Source organism: Myotis daubentonii, chromosome 19 (assembly GCF_963259705.1).
Source record: "Myotis daubentonii chromosome 19, mMyoDau2.1, whole genome shotgun sequence".
Taxonomy (NCBI): domain Eukaryota; kingdom Metazoa; phylum Chordata; class Mammalia; order Chiroptera; family Vespertilionidae; genus Myotis; species Myotis daubentonii.
Window position 1 is genome coordinate 3899488 of NC_081858.1, and position 22421 is coordinate 3921908.

At 50.7% G+C, this 22421-nt stretch overlaps 1 protein-coding gene across 2 annotated transcripts in view; it reads right to left on the bottom strand.

The window, feature by feature from the left end:
- CLMP (CXADR like membrane protein) overlaps positions 1–22421 on the bottom strand; it is a 96914-nt gene that overhangs the window by 40070 nt on the left and 34423 nt on the right. The gene's annotated exons all lie outside the window — the stretch shown is intronic.

Here is a 22421-nt window from a genome sequence, read left to right on the forward strand (position 1 = left end):
AGGCACTAGGCTGGCCGGCCTTCCTTTCTCTCTGCCTCCAGGCCGAGCGCACTGGCTGGTGCTCATGGGAGGTGAGTGGGAAGAGCAAGAAGCCACGAGCCCCACATCACCTAAGATGGGTGATTCCCACGTCCTGTTAATTACCAGCACACTCAGAGAGCGTTCAAACATGTTCGAGTAACGTGCCACCAGCACATGGTGAACATCCACACGGAACGAAAAGGTAGACGGTGAGGAGTCAGTCTCCCCTGCGCTGGGCGCTGTTCCCCCAACAGGAAACGGATGGACCCTCACCAGTTCACCTGCTTTCTATTTCTGTGTCTCACACTTTTCCTCCCTCTTTTTTTGGTTAATCCTCACCCGAGGATATTTTTCCATTGATTTTTAGGGAGAGTAGAAGAGGGAAAGACAGAGAGGTACATCAATGTAGAGAAACACATGGATTGGTTGCCTCCTGCACAAGCCCGACCAGAGCCCAGGCTGGGGAGGAGCCTGCAACCAAGGTACGTGCCCTTGACCAGAATCGAACCCGGGATCCTTCCGGCTAGGGCTCTATATCTCACACTTGATTCAGGGTTCAACTGGGTAGAGAATGTTAGGTGGGATATACATTTTTTAAATATGTATTTTTAAATGTATTTCAGAGAGGAAAGGAAAGGGAGAGAGAGAAACATCGATGATAAGAGAGAATCATTGATGGGCTGCCTCCTGCACACCCTCTACAGGGGATCAAGCCCACAACCCCAGGCGTGTGCCCTGACTGGGAATGGAACCATGACCTCCTGGTTTATAGGTGGACGCTCATTCACTGAGCCACGCGGCCGGGCTAGGTTGGATATAATTTTGATTCAAATTTCAGATGGCGCTGCTCCATTGACTTCCAGCTTCCAGAATTAATATTGAGAAGTCTGATGTCGCTTTCAATTCCAGCCTTTTAAGTGACCTCTGGACATTTTTAGGGTCTTATTTATCTTCATTCATAGAGCTGTAATGTTCTACTATCATGGATTTTTGGTGTAGGCCTCACGGCCCCCCCCCCTTTTATTTTTAGGTTATTTAATCTGAAAACTCATTTCATTTAAATGGCAGGAAATGTTATTATGCTATTTAAAAATAATTCCATTTTCTCTTCTTCCTTGTATGCATGCGTGTCAGATGTTGAACCTCTTACATGGAGCCCCTAATTGTCTTATCTTTTTTCTCATGTTGTTTGATTGGGTTGTTTTAAAAGTTTTTTCAAAGGATCTCCTGGCAGGCACTCTTTGGCAGCTGTTAAAATCTGGGATTCAAGTCCATGTGGCACACACGCCTTCACAGTCCTGTAACCTCAGGCACATTCTGTATCCGCCCTGTGCCTCAGTTCCATCATCTGCACGGGGAAATAACTGCCCAGTTCACGGGCTTTACATGAGGGTTAGAGCACGCTATGAATGAAGTTGGTTTTACACATGACCAGTACATAGTATATGTTCTATATATATTGATCCTCACCCGAGGATATTTTTCCAGAGGGAAATAGCGACGTCAGAGAAACACATCAATTGGTTGCTTCCTGCCTGGAGGAGCCGGCACCCAAAGTACCTGCCCTTGACTGGAATCACACCTGGGACCCTTTAGTCCCCAGGCCGACGCCCTATCCACTGAGCCAAACCGGCTAGGGCAGGAATTTTAAAAAGGTTTTTCTTTCTTCCTTCCGTTCACCAGGCACGCTGTATTCAACTCTCGGTTCAGGCTGGGAGAACATGAGCCAGTTTCCACTGAAGCGCAGGAACCCCTGGGATGAAGCCGCCATGCCCAATGGAAATGAGCCCCAGCCTGCCCGGCAGGGCTCTGGCCTCACCCTCCGTTCTTTTGCTGTGTCTGCAGCTTGGAAACCCTACCAGGGTCTGAGGCCTTCCTAGGAACAATATTTGGTTAAGTCCTTCATTTTCAGTGTCTTTAAAAGCCACTGTGGCTTTCAGCTTTTCTGGGCAGATCACATTGGACTCCAGCTTGAGGCCTGAACGCCACAGAACTCCAGCAGAGATCTGAGGATTCTTGCTCATGAGACATTGAGGGCAAGCCCTGTGGGGCGCTGCCCGGGCCTGCGGGCAGATTTCCTCCACTTCTAGCTGCCTTGTCAACCAGGGAACCAACAGCTGACCACGTGTGCGGTGCCAGCATGGCCCAGGGGCCCGGGGAAGATATGAGAGTAGGATTCACACGGGAGTCCCATGCCTGCCCTCAGGGAGCATCCAACATGTGATGTGAAAGAATCACATATTACCATCAGACGCCACAAAGTTGGCACAACCTGTGAAGCCACAGGAGCTCAGAGGAGAGGGCAGCCAATGGATGATGAAATCGGCGAAGGAATAAGACTCCATCTGAAGAATCATCGCGTTTCACAGCCAGGGCGGTGACCGGGGGAGGGAGCTTTGTCAAGAAAGAGGGCAGGAGTGACTGCCAGAGGTTTGGGCAGGAGTGAATGATGACTCAAGGTTGAACGGCAAGGGGAAGAGAAGAGCAGAGAGGAGGTGACCTGTTGTAACAAGCTCGTTACTAATAACGAGAAAGCAGCGAAGGGGAGGCCCACACTCCCGGCAGGCCATCTGGGAGCTGCACCGGGAAGCTGCAGCTTCATCCCCAGGGACCCACCAGCCTCTCCCCTGCAGGGCCTGGGGGAGGGGACTGGACGAGATGAAGGTAGACGCAGGCCCAGTAACGCTGGGTGACGTAGGGAAGGTGCTTGCTGCCAGTCAAACCTGGAGACAGAGACCCCTGGCCAGAATGGGCATGGCCATGCAAGCACGTGAACACTGGGGTACACAGTCCCCTACACCAAGGCACTGGTGCTCTGGACTCCTGCTGCTCTCTCTGCTCCTGGGCACTTGGCTCGTGACTCCTGCCGCGCTGACTCAGGGCTTGTGGGGCTCTCTGGGGCTCTTTAGCGCCTGTGGCCCACGGCATGCAGACCCCACATGCAATGGACGGTGGCCCATGGTATGCAGACCCCACATGCGATGGACGGTGGCCCATGGTATGCAGACCCCACACGCGATGGACGGTGGCCCATGGCATGCAGACCCCACATGCGATGGACGGTGGCCCATGGCATGCAGACCCCACACGCGATGGACGGTGACCCATGGTATGCAGACCCCACATGAGATGGACGGTGGCCTGCGGGGAACACAAGCTGAGCCAGCTGGTGCTGGGCTGGACCCGGCTCCCACAGGGACAGGACCCCCTGGACACGGGCTCTGATTCTCGCTCTGCTGAAGTCCAGCCGCGCTGCTATGACGGGACGAAGGGGTGGGGGCTGTGGAAACCCAGGGGGAATTCCTCGGAAATACAGCTTCTACCCTGTCTCATCCTCCCTGGGGGCCTCTGAAATACTGGTTCCAGTGGCACCCCAAGAACCCTACTTCCACGAGCAACTGGGGAGACGAGCCCCTCTCCCCTCCATTAACAGAGGGAGGGAGTCATTTTTTTCTAAAATATATATTTGGTTGATTTTTTACAGAGAGGAAGGGAGAGGGATAGAGAGTTAGAAACATCGATGAGACAGAAACATCGATGAGACAGAAACATCGATCAGCTGTCTCCTGCACACTCCCTACTGGGTATGTGCCCGCAACCAAGGTACATGCCCTTGACCGGAATTGAACCTGGGACCCTTGAGTCTGCAGGCCGACCCTCTATCCACTGAGCAAACCAGTTAGGGCAGAGGGAGGGAGTCATTTGGGTGAGATTTAGAAGAGGAGTTTCTAGAGAAACCGCTTTCAGAACAGCTCTAGTCGTTTGCTGTTACTGTTTTTGGTTTAACAACAGTCTCTTTTAACCCCGCTGAGAGGTTTACCGTTCTTAGAGATCAACTCAGAGGCAGGCGGGATTACTTCTGCTCCCACCTCCCCAACCCGTTTCATTTCCAAGGGTTTGGTGGGCTGTGGTGTCCCAGGTGGACGGTTGAGAGAAGGATTTGTTGCATTTAGACACAGACCTATCTGGCAGCCGCGGCCTGAGTGCCAGATCCCCCCCCGCCCCCTGCTGTGCCTCTCATATAATCTAACAGCCACCTGCCCATATCACTGTTCAGAATACCTGGTGCCATCATGTCATTCATGTCCATCACTCACTCAGTTAGTCCATGCTCCTGAGCACCTGCTCAGCGTCAGGCGCTGTTTGAGGTGCTGGAGCCCCAGCGGTGAACATGGACACCCTCCTGTTTGTGCCCCCCGAGGGCCACGCTCACCCCCCGGGGGTGATAGGCACTGTGACAAGGCCACGGAGGGTGACAGAATAACCACACAACCTGTATTTCCTTGGAGTGTTATCTTACTAAAAGGTAAGTAATTGAAAATGCTGCTCTGTATTTAAAAAATATATGGAGTAGAATACAAACTTCATATGCATTTTTAAGCTACAGCAAGATGTGAAAGAAATGTCCTAAGGCAGGCTCTTCCAGGCTACGTTCCCGAGCTCCCGGGGTGCACGCGTGCGCTGTCCTGCTTAACGACCTCCAGCGGCCGCCCCTCTGCCTGCAAGGTCAAGTGGAAGCTTCTTCGTGAGCACTCACGGTTCTTCCGACGTGGTCCGAGACCACTTTCCCTGCGCCCACTCACCTGGCTTCCTCCACCCACCTCTACAGCAGGAGCGCCATTTCCCGAACGTACCAGTGACTGACGCGATGCATCACAATAGGGTCAGTGTGCTGTGTGCTGCGGGAGGGTCTGTGAATGGAAAGACCCAGTCCAGTTCACAAGCCACAAAGAGCACCAGGGCGAATGGGAACATCTTAAAAAATTAAAACAAACAAACAAAAACAACAAATAAAAATAGAACTACAAGTTAAAAAAAGAAAAAAATAATAAAAAAATTAATGAGCGCCCTGGCAGATGTGATTCAGTGGCGTGAGTGTCACCCCGTGCTCCGAGGTTTGCTGGTTCGATTCCTCATCAGGGCACAGGCCCAGGTTGCAGATTCGATCCCCGGTGGTCGGCGTGCATGCAGGAAGCAACAGATCATTGTTTCTCTCTCATATCAATGTTCCTTTCTCTCTCTCCCTCTCCCTTCCTCTCTCTCTAAAAATCAATAAAAACATATTTAAAAATTTAATTATCAATTAGCATTTTTCAAATTGAGCCATAGAGGTAGGAGGAACCCTGTGGAATGTCTGTGCTAAAAGCTAATTTTATTGAGCATTTGCTAAGAGGTCTATGAACATTATCTTAAACCTTACAACCACTCTATAAAATATTTTTACTCCCATTTTACAGATGATGAAACCGAGGCTTGGAGAAATCAAATAAACTGCCTACGGAAATATAACTAGTCAGGGGCACAGGCACTTCTGCACCACAGGTTTGTCTTTGGAGTTTGTGTCTGAACATCACAGTGTTCGGTACTGCTTCTCACTTAGCCACTTTACCTTATCAATCAGCAACCGCTGGTCACATGGGTGCAAGCGGATGGCAAAGCTAGGGCTGGAACCCAGGACACTGTTTTTTCCGGAAACTGTGTGTTACTTTAACTTCGAACCCACCCCCACTCCTTTTCAACAAAACACTCATTTTTCCTTGTGGGGAGCTCAAGGCTCAAAATACTAGAGAAATAAATAGAATTTAGAGAGCCAAGTATTGAATTTCGCCTCCTGCTCTGTTTAGCAGTCAAAACCACTAAGCCACACGGAGTACGCTGCCCACACTCAGGCCAGGGCCCCTTAGAGCAGGATGGAGGGCAGCCCTCCCTCCTTAGGAATGCAGGTGGCGAGAAAGGGAAAGTATTAAAGGGGAAAGGAGGTAAAGAAAGTGGGGTGGGGGCGGGGAGAGAACACTACACCGTATTCATATCATCGCTAGGAGACTGGACCAAGATCAGTCCCACCCTCACGGCCACCAGGACCTCACAGGACACCGGGAGGTGCTGGGAAGCGGCCAGGGCACCAGGCTCAGGAGCGTTGCGCAGCCCTGGGAAGGCGTGGCCACGTTAAAAGGGAAGAACCAGCTCTTCCTCCCGCAATGCGAATAAAGAAGAGAGGGACAGGCTGGACGCACCCACACGGTGAGGAGGGAGAGGAGCCGCTCAGCAGCCTCCCTCACCCCCTGGAGCCCCCGAGCGACGCGCTCAGCCAGGCAGGAAGGCACCCACGCTCCCCATGGCCTCTTCCCGTGGCCAGCATCCTCCCGGGTCCTTGCCAAGCGGGAAAGGGAGAGCAAGCGTTTGGAAAATGGTTGGGAAAAGATAGTTCAGAAGCTAGGAAGTAATTATACACCTAAAACCCGGTGTGAGTTGCTTCTGAACAGCCCCTGGTACACAGGCCAGGTGACATGTAAGCACGGCAGGAGCTGTCAGAGCCGCACGGCCTTTGTTTCTGTCCCTCCAGCGGATTTTAAGTAGAACGTGCTGTACCGTCTTCTCTCGGCACCTGACGGGCACTGGTTTGAGGACCCCCTCAGATATCAGAACCTTATCTAAAAGGGCACATAACCCGCACACATCTGCCCATATACTTCAATCACCTCTAGATTGCTTCTAATACCTTTGCAATGTAAAGTATATAAGTAGTAGTTATACTATATTCTTTAGGGAATAATGACAAGAAAAACCAGTTAGTACAGACCTAACACTTTTAACACTAACTACTACCTTTTTTCAAATTGAGTCATAAAATGTATAGAGGTAGGAGGAAGCCTGTGGAACATTTATGCTAAAAGCTAATTTTATTGAGCACTTGCTAAGAGCTCTATGAACATCATCTTATAAACCTTACAACCACTCTATAAAACAGGTACAATTTTTATTTCCATTTTACAGATGATGAAACCAAGGCTTGGAGAAATACAATAAACTGCCTGTGGGAATATAACTCGCAAGTGGCACAGAACTGTAGTATTTGCACCACGGTTTTTGTTCTTCAGCAGCAATGTCAGTTCCCCCAGTATTTTCCCGCTGCAGCTGCGTGAGTTTGTGGATGCAGAACACGCAGATGCAGGGCCGCCTGTACAACATTCCACGACAGGGTCAGGTGATCATTTTTCTGTCCCCGAAAATAGTTTGATCATTTAGTTTTAGCTCTTTGTTCTCGCCTTCAAATATTTTTAAAATATATATATTTTTATTGATTTCAGAGAGGAAGGGAGAAGGAGAGACAGAAACATTGATGATGAGAAAGAACCATCGACCAGCTGCCGCCTGCAAGTCCCACAATGGGGATGGAGCCCACAACCTGGGCATGTGCACTGACCGGGAATTGAACCCGTGACCTTCCGGTTCATAGGTCGACACTCAACCACTGAGTCACGCCAGCTGGGATCCCTCAAATATTAAGGGTGTAGATATTTCATCTGCCACACCTGTTCCATTAAGAAATATTTTCTGTTAGCCACAGAGGTTAGAACACAAATATGAAAAAGAATATTTTGAGTCTTGGAGGACATTCTTAATTCCTTGTAGTTTAGTTATATATATTTAGGGTTAGGAGCAAAACAAAACAAACAAATGGAAAAGAACAAAACCAGAGCAAAACGTACCTCCTCTGAACCCTGAGAACAGCAGGTTACCACAGTGTGGAGAGAGCTCACCAGAGGCTGGGTAAGGCTGGCGCTCTGATGCTGCCCTTTGCTGTGTGGCCTTAATTAAGACCCTGACCTTTCTAAAACTAGTTTTATTATCTGTAAATGCATACTAGTCCTCACGTCACAGGGCTAGTGTAAGGGCTAAATACAGGAAGGCCTGTTCTAATGCACGTAGCACAGGGCATGCGCTGTATCTCAGCTGTGCTTATAAGGGGACAGAAGTAACCAGCCAGGGGGAACCTCTGAGGAGGAGCCGGCCGCCCGGTGCCCAGGCAGGGACCTGCTGGCACAGACAGCGGCTCGTGGAGCACCCTGCAGGCGGGCGGCACTGACACCTTCCTCCGCCCGTTTCCCACACCAGGACGCACAGCCGTGAATGGGCCTAGCCCTTAAGAAGGAACTCGGAAAAGAAATAGATTACTTTGGGGAAATGTCAAAGACAAATATTGTCTGATTCCACTTATATGTGCAACGGGAACCTGTTGGAGGGTCAATATGAAGGCTCTTTTCTTTTCTATTTTTAAATATATATTTTATTGATTTCAGAGAGGAAGGGAGAGGGAGAGATAGAAACATCAATGATGAGAGAGAATCATTGATCAGCTGCCCCCTGCACACCCCCTACTGGGGACTGAGCCCGCAACCCGGGCATGTGCCCTTGACTAGAATCAAACCCAGGACCCGTCAGTCCGCAGGCTGAGGCTCTATCCACTGAGCCAAACCAGCTAGGGCAAGGCTAATTCTCTCGATAACATTTCCCCTCTCTCTGTGCTTTGAGGTTAATGTTGCCCACTAAGAGATTGCAGAGTTGTTGGGATGACCTGGGGATATGTTTCAGGGAAAGATGAGAAATTTATAGTGACCAACAGAACCTCATGACTGGAGATGAGCTGGGAACGTTGGGCAGGGCCAGACAAAAGGAGTGTGCGTGACACACTAAGGAGGTTAGTTTATCCTGAGGCACAGGCCATGGGGAGCGGAGGCATTTGTACGCTGGGCTCTTTCAGGCTCAGCTCACTGGCTAGTGTTGATGTGGCTGTAACTAACCTGGTTACTAACAACAGGAAGAAAGCAAGGGGCAGGCAGACGCTATAGGCATGTTCTCTGCAAAGCACTGGGGGGAGGCGACCGGGCAAAGGAAAGACAGACACGCTCCCAATGACGCTGGGATGACTAGGACGGTACCTGCCTGTCAATCACACCAGGGACACAGATGGTTGGCCAGAACAGGCGTGGCCACTGCAAGCCCACAAAGATTCGGGGCACTTATTCCCTGGACAAAGGAGTTCGCTCTCTTATGCTCTTGGCTCCTCTGCGCACATGTGGCTCATGACTCACGCCTGGGTTCCTGGCATTCACCCCCAGGGCCCGTGGTCACGGGGACCCACCGCATAGACTAAGGGGCCACAACTAGCCTGACGCTGGGCTGGACCGGCCCCACATGGCAAGGAAAGGCTGGACGCTGGCTTGCTTCTAGCTCGACGGAACCCCAGCGACACTTCCTCTAGGACTGGACTCAGGGAAATGGGACTTCAGAGACACAGGGATTTAGTTCCACGCAAATAAAAATCACCGGTTCTCCCGTGAGAGTCTCAGAAAATTCTTTTGCTCAGGATCTCATGAGAAGTCCCCCTCACCCCCCTCCCCAGCAGCACCCAGTGGGAAAGAGGACCCCCACTCTTTCCAATATCAGCACAGAGACTCCGTTAGCAGTGTGAAGAGTGGACTGCGGGGAAGGCGCGGTTCTGTGCAGGAAATCCAGGAGTAGCAGTACGCAACGTCACTGGTTTTCATTCTGTGAAATGTTCCTTTTTCCTTATTCACTTTTTAAAAATATTGTTTTTTTATTGATTTCAAGAGGAAGGGAGAGAGAGAGAAACATCAACCATGAGAATCACGGATCGGCTGCCTCCTGCACGCCCCCTACTGGGGATTGAGCCTGCAACCAGGGCTATGACCTTGACCGGAATTGAACCTGGTCACTCTATCCATTGAGCCAAACCAGCTAGGGCCCCTCATTCACTTTGAAATAACCAAATTTCTGAAAAAGGTGTCGAACAACTTGGCAGGTGTGTGCTGATGCTGGAGAGTAAAGCTCTTCTGTGAGGCGGTCCCGGCGTCTGAGCTCCCCCGTGCGAGGTCCAGTCCTGAACGAGTGTCCGTCCCGGGCGTCCCCAGGTGTGTGCAGTCAGGTGACGGCCACAGGTGCTTATTCTCCGTGTGACATGTCAGGCGGGGACGTGGGCCATTATTTCCAGGCAGTGCCTCCTGACATGCAGGCCTGAGGGCACGTGAGTGCCTGGCATCTCGCAGGAGCTAACAGCCTTGCTTTCTGCATGGAGGGCGGCTCTGCCTCTTCCACGGGGAGGCCCCTGCCCTGGCAGCTGCGGGCTCTTCCTCTCTGAAGCCAGGGTGACACCCTCGAGCAATGTGCCTTTTCCTTGCAGGCCCTTTACAGCTCTGGTGGGGGGGGGGGGGAGGCGAGGGTGTGGAGGAGGAGGAGGAGGAAAGGCAGGGCCGGTCTCAGCGGGGCTGTCTGTCCTGGATAAAGTCTCACCAGAGGCCATGGCGCGCGTCGCTGTTTGCTTTGGCCTCGGGGTCACATCTCCCCAGGGATCCGAGCAGCCGCGCGCCCCGCCCCGCAGGCAGCCTGCAGCCTGTCGCCTCGGACTGTCCTGCGATTTCCGGACCGAGGGGGACCGGCTGAGGCGGCGGGGCTCCTGCTGGTGGGAGGCGCCGGGCTCCAGGATAGAAACCACATGTGCGGAGGCTGGGCTGCGACCCAGGCCCCAGGGAACGGCTTGGACCTCGTGTTCCTCCCCTCTCCTTCCAGAGTCAGACCCCTAAGGCCCAGACCACCAGCTCACAGAGAGCTGTGCTGGCTTTTGGCCTTGTTCTATTTTCCCATGTGACTTTGTCTTTCAGTTTGTTTCAGGGATGGCGAACCTATGACACGCGTGTCAGAGGGGACACGCGAACTCATTTTTTGGGTTGATTTTTCTTTGTTAGATGGCATTTAAATATATAAAATAAATATAAAAAATATGTCTTTGTTTTACTATGGTTGCAAATATCAAAACATTTCTATATGTGACACGGCACCAGAGTTAATGTTTTTCAAAATGCTGACACGCCGAGCTCAAAAAGTTCGCCATCACTGGTTTATATGGTGTATCACGTTTATTGATTTATGAATATTGTACCAGCCTTGCATCCCTGGAATAAATTCCACTTAGTCATGGTGTCTGATCTTTTTAATGTATTGCTGGATGCAATTTGCTAATATTTTGTTGAGGATTTTAGCATCTATGTTCATCAGGGATATTGGCCTGTAATTCTCTTTCTTTGTAGTGTCTTGATCTGGTTTTGGAATTAGGGTCATGCTAGCCTCATAAAAATTTCTTGGAAGTGTTCCTTCCTCTTGGATTTTTGGAAAAGTTTGAGGAGTAGAGGTGTTAGTTTTTCTTTGACTGTTTGGTCAAACTCCCCTGTGGAGCCATCCGGACCAGGTTTTTGTTTGCTGGGAGTGTTTTGATTACTGCTTCTATTTCATCAGTTGTTATTGGCCTATTCAGGTTTTCTGATTCCTCCTGATTCAGTTTTGGGAGATTGCATTTTTCTAGGAATTTGTTCATTTCACCCACATTATCCAGCTTGTTGGCATATAGTATTTTGCCAGTTGTTCATAGTATTGTCTTACAACCCTTTGTATTTCCATGGTGTCAGAGATTACTTCTCCACTTTCGTTTCTGATTTTATTTGGGTCCTCTTTCTTTGTTTCTTAATGAGTCTGGCTACAGGTTCATCAACTTTGTTTATCCTTTCAAAGAACCAGCTATTGGTTTCATTGATTTTTTTTTTTGTCTCTATGTTATTTATTTCTGCTCTAATCTTTATTATTTCCTTCCTTCTACTTACTCTGGGCTTTTCTTGTTGTTCTCTTTCTAGTTCTTCAAGTTGTGGGTTAAATATATTATTATTAATTTTTCTTGTTTTTTCAGGTAGGCTTGTAGTGCTATGAACTTCCCTCTCAGGACTGCTTTTGCTGGGTTCCAGAGATTTGGGGTTGTTGTGTGTTCATTTTCATTTGTCTCCAGGACATTTTTTATTTCTTTCTTGATCTTGTTGGTAACCCATTCATTGTTTAATAACATGCTATCTAGCCTCAATGTGTTTGAATGTTTTGGGGTGTTTTTACTGTAGTTGTTTCTAATTTCATTCCACTGTGATCTGAGAAGATGCTTGATATGATCTCAGTCTTCTTGAACTTGTAGAGGCTTGTTTTGTGTCCTAACATGTGGTCTATCTTTGTGAATGATCCATGTGTACTTAAGAAGAATGTATATTCTACTGTGTTGGGGTGAAATGTTCTATAAATGTCAATTAAATCTATGTGATCCAGTGTATCTTTTGGAGTCACTGTTTCCTTGTTAATTTTTTGTCTGGAAGATCTATCCAGTGAAGTCAGTGGGGTGTTAAAGTCCCCTACTATGACTGCATTGTTGTCCATCTCTCCATTAAAGTCCTCCAGAAGTTTTATATATTTAAGTTATATATATATATTTGGATGTTCCCATGGAGAGAATAAGTTCCTGGAAGACAGGGACTTTGTTACCCATCTTTGTAGTTTTCACAGAGCCTACTTTCTGAAACAAACTGATTTAGGAGCTGCTGATCACAGTTATATCCCAAGGGAATAAAAGAACACAGGTCAAGTGATTCCAGTCCAGCTGGGCTTCTTGACAGATACTGGAGAGGAGAACGTCACACACGCTGATGTGTTTGTCCTCCCATCTTATCGCACCACCTTCTACAGTCAGCCTCGTTCATTCAACAGGTGTTTGGGAATCCTGCATGTGTCCAGCGGAGACACAGCATGGGGATGGCAACTCGAAGAGGACAAAAGGCTACCCAGGAGCATACCAGAGAGGACTCTTGGAGCACTAATAGGGTGGGGCCATGGGCAGGAAACCACTGATTTCTGCCTAGAAACCTACTCTATGAAATAAGTTATTTCGCATCATCTGTGCCAATTCCCCAGCAATAAAGTCTACATGTGAAAAAGGCCTGTAGTGACCATTTACTTTAAGATTTTCAGTTTTACTGAGAACTTCTTTCAGGGTGGGTTCACCTAATTGCATGTGAGCCTGCCTTAGGGACACTGTGAAGTCACTCACACTTGTCCTCAAGCTCCTTTACATCTGGTTATTGTGCACTTTCCCTCTCCTGTGCCCGCGTCCCACCAGCTGCCTCTCACCCATCCATCATCCCATTCACTCAAAAGGTATACATTGTGCTTCTGACGACTGAAGAATTTTACTAGGTATTGGGTATACAAATGAGTAACATGCTGTCACCTTCCTGGAGGAACTCATGGTCTAGTGGGAGAGACAACCATATAAGTACGTAATTCTAGTGTAATACAATAAGTGCATGGAGACCCACGTCAGAACATGGCTGCACGATGCTCTCGGTTCCTACTCACCAACGTTAGAGAGGAATCTGATAAATCAGTTCATGCTGAGATACAGCCATCTGATGACAACCAAATGTGCTCCCCTTCCCAGGGGCAGGTTTGCTTATTTCAGAGCAGTTTTATTTTGAGCATGTTTATTAATCAAAACCAACCCAGGATGTCTGTTTAAACTTTTCTAGTTCTAGTACCTTTCCCCTCTGTTCATCACTCCACCTCTGATCTCATCTCTAATAGCTCCCTGGTCCCACCTCGTTGCTCTCCAAGGCATCTGCCTAGAGCACAGTTCTGATTTAGCCCTCATATCTGCTGGCCAAGCAATTTAAAGCTCTCTCCATCTCAACCTTCCCACTCACAGAATGGTTAGAACGATGACCTGCTCATTTCGTTAAATGTCTGTGATAATATTTATAAAAACTCCTAATAATTGTAAGGGCTATGCACAAACCTTATTATTGCTATTACTTCCCTACCATGTTGAAAAGTCTTCCATGAGAGAAAGTCTACCTGCAGCCCAGCCCTCTACACTCTGCTCTCAGCCTGCCTCTCCAGCTCTTCTCCCACAAAACGAATGCTCCAGCCTCGCAAGGTTGGTCTAGTCCAGTGGTTGGCAAACTCATTAGTCAACAGAGCCAAATATCAATAGTACAATGACTGAAATTTCTTTTGAGAGCCAAATTTTTTAAACTTAAACTATATAGGTAGGTACATTGTTATTAACTTAATTAGGGTACTCCTAAGGCTTAGGAAGAGCCACACTCAAGGAGCCAAAGAGCCGCGTGTGGCTCGTGAGCAGCAGTTTGCCAACCACGGGTCTAGTCAAATCCTTGGAGCCTGTCTTCCTGGAGCCCCATCTGAGCCATTTTCCATGTCATTCCTTCCACCTGGATCGCCCTCTCCTTCTCCCCATTCTACCCTTAACTCTTCCCTTCCTTTCTGCTGGTTCAATTCCCACCTCTCCAGTAAAGCCTTCTTCAAGCCACCCTGGTTCATGGCAATTTTACCTCCCGAGTTCCTGTCCACAGTCCACACACCTGCAGGCAGCATAGCAGCCTTCTGCGTGGTTCTACGTAACTTTACACTGTGTGATTGTTCCTCCTCTAAACTAAATACCCTTTGTTTTGAGCTGAATTGTGCCCCCCGACCCAAATCCATATGTTGAAGGCCTAACTCCAAGCACCTCAGAATGTGACTATAGATCATTAAAGAAGTAATTAAGTTAAAATTAGGGTGGAGCCCTAACGCAATAGGAAATTGGGAAGCAGATACCGACAGAAGGAAGACCCTGTGAAGAGAGGGAGAGAAGATGGTCACCTGAGAACCAGGAGAGGGCCTCAGAAGACACCAACCCGTGGACACCGTGGTCTTGGACTTCGAGCTCCCAGAATTGTGAGAAAACAAATTTCTGTCGTTTAAGTCACCCCGTCTGTGGTCCTCTGTGATGGTGGCCCAAGCAGACTGGTGCCTGCTGCAGGGCAGCCCCTACGATTTTCCTCTGAAGCTCAGGTTAGGGAAGAATTTGCCAAGTGTCTGGTCGTGTCCCCTTTGCCTCCATATGACCCTGTGTCTTTTCCTGCTGTATGTGATCTGGGTCCCACGCAGACTGTAAACTGCTAGCGTCAGGGCTACGCCTTCTGTGCTTACTCAGCAGGGCCGTCGGGGACTGAGCACAGAGGTTGTGTAAGAAATGCCTGATGGGGAAGATCTTGAGGAGTGTTCCAGCCACTGGGCCGTCACAGACTGCCCCAAAGGAAGCTCATCGAGGACATTTGTTCTTTATCCTAAAGGTTTTCTCTATAAAACTACATTTCTTCTCATGAAATGCATCTGGCTGAGAGAGGACAGAGCAGTGACATTAGACGTAATTGACATTAGCGCGTCCCCCCGGCCGCTGTGGACGGAGCGCCCGAGGTTCGACTGTGTGCAGCCAGCATGGACATGCAACTCGCCCACCGGCCGGAACCTGCACGCCTCTCCTCTCCCCAGCACGGCACCGCCAGGGCTTGAGCAAAGAGCCTCTGCTCTTTTCTCTCGAGGGGGAAAAGGCAAACCTGCTCATTTTCTCAATTCCCTTGCTCTCCTGCCAGCTTCTCCTTTGGTCCTGTGGCCATGCCCACATCTATCCCCAGACACTGAGCTCTCCACGTAAAATTTTGGCCCAAGTATGCGACATACAAAATCCTCTCTTCTTATGCCCAAGTTCAAGATCATGGTGTCCACCGGGTTGGTAGTTCAGCAGAGGCAGGCGGGAACGTTCCAAAGCAACTTTACTGTGAACTAAATCGGGAGCAGGCACTAACCGGAGCACAGAGCACAAGGACCTCTATGGAGCATTTGTTGTTAAACAACTGGCCCACTCCACCGGCTCACAGGTGTTATTCTTTCAACCTCTAGGCTGAGGAAATTCCTCTTTAATTCTTAGGCTTTTCTTTTTGATTCTTTTCTGATAAGGCATGGGGACAGGATACCTGTCCTTTCTGTCATATACTGACCTTTTGCCAAAAGGTGGGCTGCTGGCCACCCCAGGATGACTATGGAGCCCTCATACTTCTTAGTTCCCCTTTTCCAGGGCAAAGCAAAGCATATGCTGCCCCGGCCCTCACCCCCTCCATGTAGGTAGTCTCAAGACTGGCCCTTGCCCCTATCCATTGCCTCTGACTTCCATTTGTCAATGAGAATCTGGTTTCTCTTTGTGAGTGGATCTGGGCCAGCAAACTTGAAGATAAAACTAGCTCCCTAGCTCAGTGGTCGGCAAACTCATTAGTCAACAGAGCCAAATATCAACAGTACAACGACTGAAATTTCTTTTGAGAGCCAAATTTTTTTAAAATATATTTTATTGATTTTTCACAGAGAGGAAGGGAGAGGAATAGAGAGCCAGAAACATCGATGAGAGAGAAACATCAATCAGCTGCCCCCCGCATGCCCCCCACTGAGGATGCGACCGCAACCAAGGCACATGCCCTTGACCGGAATCGAACCTGGGACCCTTTAGTCCGCAGGCCGACGGAGAGCCAAATTTTTTAAACTTAAACTATATAGGTAGGTACACTGTTATTAACTTAATTAGGGTACTCCTAAGGCTTAGGAAGAGCCACACTCAAGGGGCCAAAGAGCCGCATGTGGCTCTTGAGTCGTAGTTTGCCGACCATGGCCCTAGCCCAATGCTCTCACTGAACAGCTCTAGGACTGACAGGTGTGCTGTCTAGTGGGCCAGCCCTTTGTGGATGCCTCACAGGCAATGGCCTGTTCTGTGGTGCTTAGGGCCCACATCTGTGGGTTGCAGGTCTTGCCCACCTGTGCTATTCACACGCCTGGGGCTTGAGATGGTGTTTGTCCTGGAGTTACAGTGTTAGACGGGAAAGACCTCCGCTCTCCAGTGTCAGATGTCATGAGGTGTAGCACAGCAGGTCAAAAATAAGGTGACCACTTAGAACTGGGAAGTGGTCATCGGTTTGGAATCCAGAAGACCAGGTAGAGCCCCTAGTTCTCTCATCAACTTATCGGAATGACCTTGGGTAAATCCCTTTCATCTTTCTGGGCCTTTAGAATAGTAATTACTTTGCTTTCCACCGAAATTATCACGAGTTGGTGTAGAAACTCTGGTGGTCTCTCACTGACTGGAAGTTCTGATAGGCAGTTTATATATATATATATGTTTGTTGAATATAATGGGAAATGGAATATGTAGTTCATGTAGTGTGGTGATCAAAAGTATTTCAAAATGTGAGGCTCACGGGGAAAAAACAATAGAAAGAGCCTTAAAAAGTTGAGGACTGTTACACTAGATGATACAGATGCTCCTCTGACATTCTAGAATTCCCGTCGTTGCACAAGGAAGTGTGTGAAGCCTAGGCAAGCAGTGAAGGTGGAAATAGCAAGGTGGCGAGAGACTAGGGAACGTCGGGGACGGAAAGAGTGTTTATTTGATGAGCAGTTGCAGCCAGCAAGTCTGTTCTCTCATGTAATCTATCCACCCCTGAGGAAGGTACTTTTATCCGATTGATGGGGCAACAGGCTCGGAGAGGCTTGCTTTTTGCATAGCTTTCAAGTGGTGGAGCTAGGATTTGACATTCTGAAAAACATAATATTCTTCATGCAGAGATGTGGTCCAGTCCCCCAACGGCCCCAATGACTCTTGCCTCCTGGCATTATAGTTCCTTCCTACACTCAATATGCCTGGCCTTTGTAATTAATAGAGTTTTGCAGAAATGACGGTGGGTGACTTCTGAGGCTAGGCCGGAAAGACATGTGGCTTCCATCCTGCTCTCCTGGGCTGCCAGGCACTCTGACCTGAGGAGGATGAAGCAGCTCAGGGAGCAGAGCCGGTACCAGGTAAGGATGCCACCTTGGAAGCTGTTGGGGACTGAGTTTGCTGGCACCTCACTCATGGATGTGTAGCCTCTGGAACCGTGAGAAAATAAGTGTCTGCCGTTCAAGCCCCCAGTCTGTGACAGGCTGCATATGCTGGCAGCCAGGCCCACCCAGCGAAGGGGTTCTTCAGCCCCAGGCAGGAAACTCAGGGGCAATCCTGAGCCAGAACCACAGGCACTATGAAATCATGGAGGTTTCATTTCCTTAAGGCACTCAGTTGGGTGGGGGGTGGGGCATTTCCTATGAGGCACAGCGCAGCTGGAGGCGGGAGACCGACCAGGGGCTGAGCCCAGCCGTGCGGCTCCCACAGCAAGTCTCACAGTGATGCTCCCTCCTCCGGCTGGTCAGCGAGGGGAGAGAGGTGGCCGAGAGATGCCCGCTGTGCGTCACCACACAGACAGCACCTCCCAAACGATGCTCCCCTCCTGCCGAAGGGTTTGCCAGGCACCCCAGCACAGGGCATAGGCTCCCCAGAACCTGCAAGGCCTCGCCACGTGGACTTTCTTTCCAGGACTCTGTCTTCCACTTTGGCAATAAATCATTTTGGTTAATATTTCTACCGAATGCCCGAATGCTGAGACTGATGTTTGATAGATTTAGAAGCAGAAACACTGAGGAATACAGTTACTCCCGGGAGAATGCAGGAATCAGAGAAGTGAAGCGCCGGGACCCACGCATTAGCGGGCTCTGCATTCCAAAATAACCCCCCCCCCCCAGGGGTCACAGCAGTGGAACATTCCGAGTGGCTTTAGGGCCTCAGGCCTAACCTCCTGAATGCCAGAGACAGACTATCTTAAAAATCGCCCAGGAGCCTCCGATTTCACAACAAAGAAAAAATAAAGGCCCAGAGGTTGAGTCACCAGCCCAAGTGTAAGTGAAGTGCATGCAAATGAAAGACTGGACCTCGCTCTGGGTTGGGAGAGCACCGTCCCTCCCCTCGCCCTCCAGGGCCCGCCTTCTTCTGAGGGAGATCTGGGCCTGACCCAGCACCCCAGGGCCCCTGCAGCCCTCCCTGTATTAAATAGGTTCCTGCTCCTTCCCACGTGGTCCTTCTTGCACGAACCCCCAGGCCTGGTCTCCCAGGCTTTCTCACACAGATCACTCAGCTCACCTGAAGGCAGCACTCTAGGCTTCTTTGCTCAAGCTCTGCTCCCCAGCCCCTCGGCCAGGTAGGGAGCTAGAGGGAGGGCAAGTGCCCAGGACAGCGGGCTCAGGGGAGCGCGGCTCCACTATCAGCCACCTGGGACCCTCTCTGGGCTCTCAGGCAAGTCCTACTGCCTCTCAGCCTCGAAGTGCCTTCCAATTACAGCGGCCGCCTCATCCATCAGGAAGAGCCATCGCAGTGAGAGTCAGCTGGCTCACTGTCGCCCGCCTGCCTAGTAATGCCACTCTGCAGCCTCCATAGGCGCCTCTCCCTGGAGACGACTGTTTAGGAGCCAGAGCCACGGGGAGAACCGGGCTCTGTGGACATCGGAGCACCGTCTCGCTGCTGGGAACCTGGCTTGGGGACCTCAGGGACAGGAGGCCTGGCCTGCTGGCTCTGGCAGCCTGTTCCCTCCCGGGGCCTCAGTAGCTCCCTCCTGAGAGGCACGGCTTGTTATTTTCTCCTGCATGCGCTGCTGTTGGGTATATTACTTAGTTCAGCAATAAATCACAAAGCCAGTAGGTTGCTGGGACAGTCATAGTCCCTAAACTTGTGCTGTGCGGCGTTAAACACAGAGCTTTGACACTAGACAGACCTGGGCCCAAAGCTGCTGTCACTGCCTGGCGGTGGGGCTGGGCAAGCTCCCCACCCCGAGCCCAGGCTGTTCTCATCCACAGGGTGTGCTGCTGGCGGCCCATGGCTCGCGGGTGGTTCTGAGGGGCAATCAGGGCATCGCACGGGGCTTCACAGAACGGCCCAGACGAAACGCTCGGTGAACGTGAGCCGGGACTACTGCTGTTCCACAGCTGATTCCTTGGCTCCTTTCGGTGCCAGGAGTTGTGCTGGGCACTGGGGCTTCAAACATAAAAGACAGCCATTCCCTTAAGAAGTTTGTGAAGTAGTTGCCATGCAGGCCTGGTTCTAAGAGATATGGAAAATGTGGGAAAGACCAGTTGTCCAAGCATTGAAGGAAGAACATAATTAAACGTGTGCGTGTGTGTGTGTGTGTGTGTGTGTGTGTGTGTGTGTGTTATTTAGAAAGTTTCTAAAACAATGTCTGGAAAGCCCACAAAATCCCGTCTCTCTTGGGAACTGTCACAGCTCCTTTCAGGAAGAAGCTGTCAGGCTATAACCCTGGCAGAATGTGCTGGAGACAGGGCTGCGCGGCCTGTCACAGGGAGCCTGGCAAGAGGGCAGAGGAGAAACGCAGACCCCGTGGGTGAGAAGGGTGAACAGTGTCCCCTGCGTCTCACATGGCCCCACGTGGCAAGCAACAAATGATACCGACAAGCAGGCCTGGGACTGGCTGGAGTGTGTAAGGTCTGTGTGGACAGCCTGCTGCGTGGAGTCAGCACATGCTGAGAGCTGGCGCTCGCTGGCTTTATGTCCCCTTTCTCTGTGGCTTCTGTCTTGGCTTCACAGAACTGGGTGGTCAATTGACAAAAGACAGGCGTGAGGTGAGTGCTGTCACGGCAAAGAGGCTGAGCTACGCTAGGGCTAGGGGATGCCCGAGTCTGGGTGTTTTCTGTAATTCTTTGCAAACACTCTCAGCTAATTAATAATTGTAGCTTTAAAAATTATTTTCAATTTTTAGCCCCAAAAGGGGGGAAAATGAGGGATTCGTCCGTTTTATACATCTAGCATGTCTGTTATAAGGACCTCCTGCCTGATGATGATGATGGTGGTAACTTTATTTCTTTTTTAAAAAAATATATATTTTACTGATTTTTTACAGAGAGGAAGGGAGAGGGATAGAGAGTTAGAAACATCGATGAGACAGAAATATCAATCAGCTGCCTCCCGCACACCCCCCACTGAGGACGTGCCCGCAACCAAGGTACATGCCCTTGACCGGAATCGAACCTGGGACCCTTGAGTTCGCAGGCTGATGCTTTATCCACTGAGCCAAACCAGTCAGGGCGATTTTATTTCTTATAAGAAGCTGGAAAATGCTCTGAGAACCACAGCACAGACCCTGGTGCTAAGAATTTATTTCAATAATCCGACTATATTCTCATGAGTTTCATCGCCCCCCCCGCCCCCTCGCCCAGAAGATGCATAATCCTGACACTCTGGGAAGGCCAGTCCTGGAAGCACAGCTGGTGGGTGGCCTCTCCTCAGGGCTTAGAGCTCCTAAGTGCGGGCGCACGGGCACACTGACTGTCCGCTGTAAGGAAAAGCTGGAGCACAGTGGACATGCGACACGAGGAGCTTGGGAGCAGGAACCTTCGAATCATGTGGGTCATTTGAGAGGGTCTGGGCCTCAGACAGGTGTCCATTTCCTGTTTCCTAAGACGCACAGAAAGGGTGGTGACACCTCCTCCCTGTCAGCTTCTCAGGCACAAACGTGCCCAAGAGTTGACGGGAACTTGCCCTCCTGGTCAACGACCGAAACAGACAGCGTCCCGGTCCTTGGCTTCCTCCCAGCAGCCCTGCAAGGGGCGGGCAGGCTGCTCCCACCGGCGGTAGGTGCCGAGCACAGACCCGGCCAGCTCTGGCCCTGCCTGACGGGATTGGCAAGAGAAGGAGACTAAGATGGGCCTCTACCTGCAAGGTGCTTATCACCTACTTGGGGAGCTGGTGAGAGAGAGGGAGCAAGTCGTTTAGTCCACAGGAACTCATCAAGCCCTTCCCATGCGCGAGCCCAGCCCGGCGGCCAGCTCCGCCTGCCGGGAAGCACTGCGGTGGCTTTTCTTCCGCGCAGGGCTGGGCCTCACGGTCCTCCAAGAGCCATTTCAGCTGCATCTGGGAGCTTCTACAGACACCAGTTCTTGGTCCCATCCCACCATCTCTGGGTGGGGCCAGCACGCTGTGTTTTAACAAGCCTTCCTGGCGCACAGACACTCGACTTTGAGAACCATCTGATTCAGTGGGCCTGGTGTGGGATGTGGAGATCTGGGCGCCTGAATGTTTCCAGAGCTGCAGAGACCCCACATGTGCTGGGACAGAGGCCGCTGTTCGAGTGCGGGGATGCAGGGGGCCCGGGGCCGGGACGGGAAGGAGCCCACAGCCTAGGACAGCACCGAAGTGAGTGCACCTGAGCAGACAGAGCAGCGCTGCCGGGTCAGACCCGCATCTTAAAGCGGAGCCGGTGCCAAGGAACTGCAGGCGCCCCTCTTGGAGGGACACGAGCGAAGGGCCCGGCAGGAAGGAGTGGGCAGAGCGGACAGCGAGCTGCCCTACTGGCTCTGAGGAAAGCGCCCGTTTACTTATTTAACAACATTCCCGAACGTCTGCTCTTGCGACTGCTCACTGATGACTATAGCTGACTGATTTCCTAAAAGGATCTGGGGCGGCTTTAATGCCAAAACACGTCTAACCCGGGGGCATGAGTAATGCGAAGGGAACAGCGTCCATTGAAGGAGCCGGGACAGATCTCTCAGGCACCTGGAGGAGTTAATTGAGGGTTGCTGGGAGCAAGGCCTGCGAGAGGTCCTCCGGGTTGGCCAAGAGAGATGAGGACTCTAAGGTAAAAGTGTGCGTGAGTAACCTTATTTAAGCGAAGAGCTACGGCAGTTTCGAGCTCATTTCCTGCGCAAGTGGTGCCTGTGCCTCGGAGGGGCGGGGGGCTTGGGTGCTGAGTGTAGGGCCCCAGCTGGAAGCAGGAAGAAGCATCCGTGGGAGGAAGGGCGCCCACGGAGTCCTGAAGGCAGAGAAGCAGCGGGGCTAACGCAGGGCGAATCCGTGGGCGAGGTGAGAGCCCTCACCCTGAAAGGGCTGGGCTGAGGCTTGGAGGCCTTCACTGCAGCTGGAGAGATGTGTGTCCCGTTTGCTCGTCAGCAGCGAGTCACTCGAGGCAGTGGAGTAACCTGAGGAAGTTGTTTCAGGAAGAGGAACTCAGCAGAGCACGTGGGATGGAGGAGAAGGGGAGGCC